Source organism: Octodon degus, unplaced genomic scaffold (genome assembly GCF_000260255.1).
Source record: "Octodon degus isolate 3935 unplaced genomic scaffold, OctDeg1.0 scaffold00071, whole genome shotgun sequence".
Classification (NCBI taxonomy): Eukaryota; Metazoa; Chordata; class Mammalia; order Rodentia; family Octodontidae; genus Octodon; species Octodon degus.
The window spans coordinates 9470249-9476847 of NW_004524647.1; the positions used below are offsets into that span (position 1 = coordinate 9470249).

Below are 6599 nucleotides of genomic sequence, written 5' to 3' on the forward strand. Positions count from 1 at the left end.
AAAGAGAAAACAGAAAGGTAGAAGGGCTGTGGAATGGACCAGTGTGAGCATTCAGGAAGGCCTGGCTGTGTGTGACTCCTCTCGGAGACCGGAAGTGAGCGCTGTGGAGCGCGTGGGAATCTTCCACGGCACTGCCAGGGAAGCGAGCCTGGTGAGAGCCTTCTCTGTGTGTCCCCTCCACTGCATTCGGGACCTGGCCCGGTAGCATACAGAGCCAGGCAGTGTCTTCTCCTGGCGGTGGGGGACCTTCTGCTCGGAAGCTGAGGGGTGAAGGGGGCCACGGCTATTAGGTCAACTCCAGCCTGCACTACTGCAAGTTGGGGAGTTCGCGGCAGGATGCATGGGGGTCCCTCTGTGTGTCCTGCCTCACCTGCCTCCTCTGCTCAATGGGCCCTGCTGCCTCTTGGTTTCTGAAAAGAGAGTCTCCAGAGGGCATTGGCCACTGCTTTCAAAGCTAACTGCCTCACAGAGTGACCCTCAGTCCCAGTTTCATTTCCCCTACCAGTAACAACTTCCTTTCCACGCTGGTGCCCTTGGCCAAGTTATATAATCTGAGATTGTTTTCTGCCATGGTATCTACCTGGCTGAGTATTCCAAAGATTAGAGACAATGTATTTAAAGTACCTAACACAATGTCTGGCATGTTCAATCAAACATAGCCATTGTTAACTTATCAGTCGTGAGTAAGTATAGCTAACATTCTCTGCCTTGTTTTGCTAGTGGAGAGGTGAGGCACAGAGCTAGTGGAGAGGTGAGGCACAGAATAAAGTTATTATTCCAGGGTCACACAGCTAAATGTGGAAGCTGGAATTGAACCCACATCTCTTTATATGGGTGTGTGTGCAAGAGAGGAAAGTGAAGCTGATGAGAACCAGAATTCATGCATGCTGCTTTTGAGTTGTTTGTCCCAGTCCTTATTCCTTGCTTGAATCTTTCTGATTGTGTGAGAACAGTTTGTTACCTCTGTCCTGAAAGAACCATGTCTACAAGGACAGGGAATGGGACATGGGAAGAGGCTAGAAAATTTGTTACTCCAGCGTTTTTCCAGCAGTGCCCCAGGGATGAACAGGAAGATTTTTCTTGCACTCAGGGTTGCTGCTGTCCATCAGAGGGCTGGTGTGGAGGCCCAGGGAGCTGCAGGCCAGGGGAGAGGAAGCAGAACACCTGGCCCTGGCTGTCACAGGTTGCACTTAGCAGACATGAGCCAAGGATTTTCAGTCATTTGAGCAAGAGGTAGAAAGGAACTCTGTTGTCTGAGCAGTGGTGAACAGAATTCCCCCAGAGCAGTGGCTCTGCAGAGTCACCTGCCCGTGAGCCCATTCAGACAAATGGTGGAGCACTTAAACTCAACATGATAGATTCTGAGCAACAACAAAGCATGTGATTAATTCAAGAGCTGCATGGTCTCTTAACAAACTCACAGCGAGAGTAGTCCAAGAGATAGCTGAGACCCACAGAGAAATTACTGGACTCTGGACTGGGTGTGTAGCTCAGTGGTAGGACACTTGCCTAGCGTGAGCCTGGATTCCATTCCTAGCACTGGGGAAAAATTGGTTCAATATTCAAGTTAGTCAGCATTATTACTAATATTTTTAATATAAATAATATTAATAATATTTATGTATGTATTTATTTATTTATTTGGTACAGGGCCTTGGTATGCAGCTCAGACTCATAGTGGTCTTCCCATCTCAGCCTCCCCAGCACTGGGATTACAGGCAGTACCACCACACCTGGTTTTGGTGGCCCACATGACATGTTCGGGGATTCTGGGGCCAGCACAGCATGTGATACCAGGGATAGAATCTGGGTCCTTGTGCTTGCCAGGCAGGCACTTAGAACTGCCAAGCTATCTCCTTAGCCTCAATCAGCTTTTTAAAAAGTATGTAATTTGCTGCCAGGCATAGTGGCAGGCCTGTAGTCCTAGCTCTTTGTAGGCTAAGCAGGAGAATTACAGGTCTAAGCCCAGCCTGGGAAAGTTAGTGATTTAGCAAGACCTTGTCTCAAAAAATAAAAAAGGTCTGGAGGTGCAGCTCAGTTTGAAGGCCCCAGGTTCAATACCCAATACAAAAAAGTATGGAGGGTCTTTTCTGTTTTGTTTTCTTTGGTATTTAGGACAGGGTCTACAGGGTCTATGGGGTCTCACTACACAGATCTGACTCAATGATTCTCCTCTTTTCAGCCTCCCAAGTGCTGGGATTATGGGCGTGCACCACCATGCCCACTCTCAATCACTGTTTCAGTGCGCCTCGGGCGTGGGGCCCGGCCCGGCATGCTGGGGATGGAACCCTGGCTACAACTCTCTGCCTAATCAGGCGCTTTAGTCCACTGAGCTATTGGGCTGGCCCTTGGAGGTTTTTTTTTTTTTTTTAATTTTGTTTTGTTTTTGAGGCAGGGTTTTGCTTATAGTCCAGGCTTGCCTTAAAGTCGCTATGGAGCTGGGCTGGCCTCAAATTTATAGCAATCCTCCTGCCTCAGCCTCCAGAGTGCTGGGGTTACCATCATGCACCACCATGGCAGACAAAATTATGCAGTTTTTTTTTTGTTTTTTTTTTTTAATTTTTTTTATTTTTATTTTTTATTTATTTGAGAGAGAGAGAGAGAGTGTGTGTGGTGTGTGTGTGTGGCCAGCTCAGCCCACCAGGGGGCGGGGCTGGCTGGCATGTGGTGCTGGGGGATTGAACCGCGGTCCCTGATGCTTTGCCAAGCTTGTTCTAAGTAGGTGCCTTAGACCACTGAGCCATCTCTCCAGCCCCAATTATGCAGTTTAAAAAGAGGTACATAACTAGTTTGAGTGACTGCATGCATGGCTAAATTAACTATGGTTACACAAGGTTCCATTATAGTATTTTTTTTTTTTTTTTGGCAGAACTGGGGATTGAATTCAGGCCCTTATGCTTACCAGGGAAGTACTTATTCTACTGAGCCATCTCCCTGGCCCTCAAGGTTCCATTACAGAAATAGACATTAACCTTACACTTTCTTCCTAGTTTGTTTTCAGTATAGGTGAAGTCACCTGTAATCCTGGTCCTCAGGAGGGTCACTATGAATTGGAGGCTAGCTGGGGCTGCACAGTTCAAGGCCAGCCTGAACCAAATAAGTGAGACTCTGACTAAAAGATATACAGACACCTTATGTGACCCCTCCTAATATATATATATATATATATATATATATATATATTTTTTTTTTTTTTTTTTAATTTTTTATTTATTTTTTGGGTCGGGTCACACAAGGTATGAAATTTTGTTTTGTGTGGTTGCTTTCTCTTAGATGATTCAAAATGTGTTTTATTCTCTGACAAATAACAAAATTGTGAAGTATGTTCCTAAAATCAAGACATATCCTAATCTTGTACCCTGAAGGATGCTACTGGCATTCTTGAGAAGAAAAAGAATTTGGAAGTGAAAGCAGGGGAATGAAATAGATGTCTGTACAGCCACCAGCAGCAGTACTACTACTGTCCACCACGATGAAGAAGTGGGAGCAACTCAGTTTCCACTGGCAGATGAGTGGCTTAACAAAATGTGATGTAGACACACAGTGGAATATTGCACAGGCTTGAAAAGGATTTCCTAGGCTCCTCATGGGTGAGCCTTGAAAACACCTTGTGGAATACAATGATCCAGTCAGAAAAGTACAGATGTTGTAGGATTCTGCTTGCATAAGGTGTCTGCAGTGGTCAACCTCATACAAGTAGAAAATTGAAAGTAGAATGGTGATTGTCTGGGGCTATAGGTGAAAGTAATGTGGAGTTAGTGTTTAAACTGGGGACACAGTTTTGATTGGGAAATAGGAAAAGTTTAGACACGGGTGGTGGTGAGGAGCACCTAACAACATGAGCATCTTTAATGCCCTAAATTGCACTTAAAATGAGCTGGGTATGGTAGAGCAGCCTTCAGGAGGCTGAGGTAGGAGGATCCTGAGTTCCCGGCCAGTCTGGACTGCACAGTGAGTTTAAGGTCAGTCTGCCTAGGCAGTGAAACCCTGCCCCAAGAATACCCGCTCCAATGGTAAACTTCAACATATCTCCTTACTACAGAACAGAGCTAAGTGCTAGAGCCATAGTTCTAGCCTCCTTGCTTCTTGCTACTTCTTCCTCCTTCGTGAGGTTTTCCTCTAGGCCTTTGCCCGCCTTCCCTGGTCAGAGGCCAGGCAGTCTGTTACCGCTTCTTCTCACCCCTGCATACCGCTTGCTGCATTCCCAGAGCACATGTGCGCACAGGCACACAGACACAGTCACACATGCATCTGTGTCCAGAGGTGTAAACCAGCCAATTGGATGCAGAAGGACCCAAGGCTCTGAAAGTCAGCCAGGTTAGCAGCAGGTAGGGGAGGGGGCGGGGCTAGGGGAGAGACCAGGAAGCCGGACTGTGGCTGGGAGCTGAGTTGTCCTGCCGCTAAGGCTCTGCCAGAAGAGACCTGGATGGGTTGGGCCCAGGGTTTGGGTGACACTGGCTGTGTTCTAGCACCACCATGGAGAAGTAGGGGCTTCCTAAGTTCCTCAGCCTGCTGCTGCCCAGGCTTCCACTGGCCAGGTCTCCGTGGCATTGCTGTTGTGTTTCACCACAAGGTGCAAAGCCACAGCAGAGCAGGAAGCGTGGAATCTAGTGAGTTGGAAATGCAGCTTTGGTTTGGCAGTGCCAAGTGGCTCCACCTGGCAACCACAGCTTGGCTGAGCTCCTCCTTGGGCTTCTGCTGCATCCTGCTGAGCACCCAGAGTGTTGATTGTGGGATAGGCAGGAGGCCGGACCACACTGTGCTTCCTGACTCAACTGGATGATGCCCAAGTGTGAGTGAAGTTTGCTGTCTAGATTCGGGTCCAGGCCAAGGCAGGAGGGCAGAGGGCAGAGTGTCTGCCAGGGGCTGCAAGGCTTTTCCCAATCCCCAGGGACCTGCTGGCTTCAGAGCAGGGTCGCTGGCGCAGCCGGGAGTCCCCAGGGGCCTACCCCTTTGCCTCAAGTGGAGAGGGTGGATGTGGCCAGCAGGAGCTGGGGCTCCAGAGCAGTCACGCTATGCAGACATACTTGCACATGCCCTCCACCCCCTGGGGGGGGGAGGTGCAGTTCTTTCTGAGCACACCTAGGGTTCTTCCTGGGGACTTCCAGTGGGTCTGGCAGTAGGGAGTTTTCTCTGGAATCTCCCTCTTAGTTTAGTATCCTCAAAATGCATCCAGCTTTCTTTGAGAAGCTCACCCCAGATCGTAGTTCTCAAAACACTATCAAACAAAAAAGCCTGTTAGAGCTGCTCACCAGCTTGTCATAAGCCATGGAGAGAAGCAGACTGCAAGTGCCTCACGAATGCTGACTGCAAGAGCTTCGCTTATATGAAACTATATCTTTTTCACAAATCTTTCCAAAACACCTCTACAGTCTTCCACAGTTCTATTGTCATTTCCAGTGCATCTGGCTCTTGTTTCCTGAGTAAATATAAAATCCTTTCAGACAAGGTACCTTTGCTCCAGCCTGAAACTGTGCAGAGTTGGCACAGTGATGAAGGAGGTGAGAGCCACAGTCCTCACGTGGCCAGACTTTCCAGGCACTGGAGAAGCCTCTAAACAATTGCAGAGTGACCTATCGGGCAAGTCTGCTTTAAGTGGAACCCGATGGGCCTTGCCATGGATGCTGCTGTATCAGACGGTACACAGAGGGCGCGAGACACAGGCAGCACATGAATCCACCGATGGACAAGGAGTACAGCGGGGCAAGAGTGTGGACCACCGAGTATGCTGTCAGAAGGAACAGCAGGCAGGTTTCCAAGAGAAGAACTGTGTAGTCAGGGTGAGAGATTGGGGCTCTTACAAGGGAATGCAGCCGTGGGGGAAGGACCTGAGTTGGATATCTTAGGTGTTTTCGGGACATCTTGTGCCTTGCTAATCTTCCAGAAATACCTGGATTGAAATGGAAGTTGCATATCAAAGTTGTAAATTATTGAGGCCTCTCACTTGGGTCTCATAAAAGGCTCTTTAGATTTAGGTAATGGCTGTTTGTATGGTTTATCCTTTTGGGGAAAGATATAATGTTACCATGGGGGGAAAAGGATGTTTTTTTTGTGCTCGCTTTTATCTTGTGCTTTTTTATAGTCTTCATAAGTGTAGCATTTTATGACTGCCAAGTCCATGCTGGGCAGATGTGTATTGTCAAATTTATTTATTTATTTGTATTTTTGGTACAGGGTCTACAGGGTCTCACTACGCAGATCAGACTCATAATGATTCTCCTGTTTTCAGCCTCCCAAGTACTGGGACTACAGGTGTGCACCACCATGCCCAGTCTCAATCACAATCTCAGTTCGGGGCCAGCACGGCATGCCGGGGATTAAACCCCTGGTTGCTGCACCTGCCTACGCAGGCGCTTTAGTCCAATTTGGATGCTGAAAATTTTAACCCCTTTGTCACTGGAGTTGCATTATAAAAGTTCCTTGTATATGGTTTCAGTGTTAGAAACCATTGACCTCAATCCTGCTCAAATCCAGTAATCGGCCTTGCACATTCACTCCTTGTCCGAATTACTTTCTTCTCATTGCTTAGACAAAATGCCTGATGCCCAGAATTAAGGGAAGTCTGTAATCCACTGGCTCCGAGGCAAGGAGGCACATGG

General features: G+C 47.9%; 1 protein-coding gene and 1 pseudogene across 2 annotated transcripts in view; one reads left to right on the forward strand and one right to left on the reverse strand.

Annotated features, from left to right (window-relative positions):
• The window catches only part of LOC101561145, a 20776-nt pseudogene extending 18261 nt beyond the window's left edge, over window positions 1-2515 (reverse strand).
• Pfkfb3 (6-phosphofructo-2-kinase/fructose-2,6-biphosphatase 3) overlaps window positions 1-6599 on the forward strand; it is an 89975-nt gene that overhangs the window by 38142 nt on the left and 45234 nt on the right. The gene's annotated exons all lie outside the window — the stretch shown is intronic.